We start from the raw sequence: 2,391 nt of genomic DNA on the forward strand, positions 1-2,391 counted from the left end.
TCCTTCTATCATCCCTAGTCATTGTTCAGCTCTCTAATGCATAGCAAGTGATTACAAATACCACGGCCTGCATCAGGCACACAGCAGACTTTCCCATCAGAATACTTCTTTTAATTACCTGGCTGCTTGTGCCAAGAGTGTTGACTGTGGGACTAAGCAAACTAACGCTGTTAAAAATTTCAGTCTCTTCACCATCCATCCTGATACTGCCATACATATAATGCCTAATAATATATTCCTTTTGGACCATTGTTCCCTTCATCTATTCCAATGTAGTCTTCATTATCTATCCACTCTTTTCCTACTCTTCCCTGACCTCCCATGTCAGTCCTATTTATAATAGCAGTGTTATACAATATTTGTCCTTTTGTGACTGAGGTATTTCACTCAGCATAAAGTCTTTCAAGCTCATCCCACCTTTATATCCTACCTACGCATGTCTATTAAGATACAGACCTTAAATGTTTCCTTGCCCAACAATTAACAAAAGAGATACAAATACATATGTAAATATATAAATATATAAGTATTTTGTTCCTTTTTATTTATTTTTGTATGTTTTACCAGACCAAGAGAAAAATTTCTCTATTTCTACTTATTCTATTTATTTTGTTCATATACTTTTTACTGTTCATGTAGCTAAAAAATGCTTATGTACACCAGATAAATACTAGTGGAAAACAGTTTGAGTAGAGGCAGAGCTGTCATTTCCAAAGCTATAACTTTTACAGAAAAAAAAAAAAGAAAAACGAGATCAGCAGTACCATTTAATCATAGGAAAGATGTCATATGACTTACAGGACAGCATCACAGGACTTACTTAATGAAGGCAGACTATGGACAGTGCTATGATGAGGGGAGAGACCCTTCTTGCTTTGGCATGGGAAAACACAAATATTCTAAAGAGTTTTGGGAGATAGAATAAAGAACCTAACTAAACAGACAATATATGAAAGTTAGAAGTGGGATGAGTTACAGACTGAAATTAAACACCACTGGGTGAGGATGCCCAAAGTTAGCAAAGTGAAGCCATTTCTAACTGTGCTAACACAGTGTTAGCATCAAAAGACAAGAATAGATCAGTACCATTACATTAATACTGTACTCATTCAACTGTTGACAAGAACTTCTATGTCTGGATCATTTCATTAAAAACCTTAAAATTTAACAAATGTTCCTTTGTGTAAGATGAAGTTTAAGAGGCTTCCTAGAATTGTTCCAGATCTGAGCAAGATCTTTGGTCTTCCTTATTAAGTACCTGTGGTGATAATACTACAAGAAAAATTTACACTCGCATATGTCAAAGTGAAAAACCTGAATGGTACAAATAGTTTGCTATTGACCACTTATTTAAGGCTCAAGATTTGAACCTACCCAGTGACTCAGGGGGGTGGAAAAATCACTGGCAAACTACTTCCAAAAAGATTACAGCCAAGACAAGCACATGGAGCAATTTTACCCAACACATGGGTCAACTTGATGACAGCTACCAACAACAAAGTTGGAAGTTAGAGAAACTAAAAACCATTTAAGAAAATGTGATGCCTTCACTTAGCTAACTGGAAATAAAAATCTGATTTTATCCGAAAAGGAATAATTGGTTGGTCCCTTTGATTTTGTGGTAACAGAGACCATGGGAGTTAAAAGAATTGCTGAGATTGGAGCTGGAGTCAGTGGACTAGGTGCCATTAAGAGCTGTTTGGAAGAGGGACTTGAGCCGATTTGTTTTGAACAAAACAATGACAGTGGAGGACTCTGGAGGTATGAGGTAAGTTTGGACAGCTTACAAGTTTCCTATCTATGCGAGACACTGTTTAGTTTCAGAAGCATTTATTTGTGTTTGTTTTCTTATGTGGGTTTTTTTTCTTGGTTTTGGGGGGGAGTTTTGCAAGTGGAAAACATTTACAATTTTTATTCTTAAAATTATAAATAAAAAATGCAAAGACAGATTTACAGAGTGAACTCTGCACAAGAGGGAAATTTTGGAAAAAGCAAACAATTAACTAGAAATCTACTTAAACTGTGGTTGTTCAACAGGTTACATTCACTCCTGCATTTTCTCAATAAATTCATCCTTGGATTTGCCTTTCTGCTTTCTAGCTTGCCAAGATTTGGCTTTAAGTACAAGAATTTTCTTCCTGTCTTTATTTAATTTCAGCTGCTGATAAACACCTTGCTTGGGTGAATGCCCGCATGGACAGTTATATCACACTGTTTAAAATCTATGATGTACTTCAGCTCATTGTTACAGTAACTGTGTCAATCCATCTTGTTGAGAGTCTTCCTCGCCTACACTGACCCTCCACCTTTCCAAGTATGAGGTCTTTTCCCAAGGACTGGCCCCTCCCAACCACGTGTTCAAAGTACGAAAGACAAAGCTTCATTATCTTT

General features: G+C 36.5%; 1 pseudogene; it reads left to right on the plus strand.

Moving 5' to 3' along the window:
* The first annotated feature begins 1,633 nt into the window (after positions 1-1,633).
* Positions 1,634-2,391, plus strand: part of LOC102850572 — a 23,887-nt pseudogene continuing 23,129 nt past the window's right edge.

Source organism: Elephantulus edwardii, unplaced genomic scaffold (assembly GCF_000299155.1).
Source record: "Elephantulus edwardii isolate Elephantulus edwardi_28Jun2011 unplaced genomic scaffold, EleEdw1.0 scaffold00057, whole genome shotgun sequence".
Taxonomy (NCBI): Eukaryota; Metazoa; Chordata; class Mammalia; order Macroscelidea; family Macroscelididae; genus Elephantulus; species Elephantulus edwardii.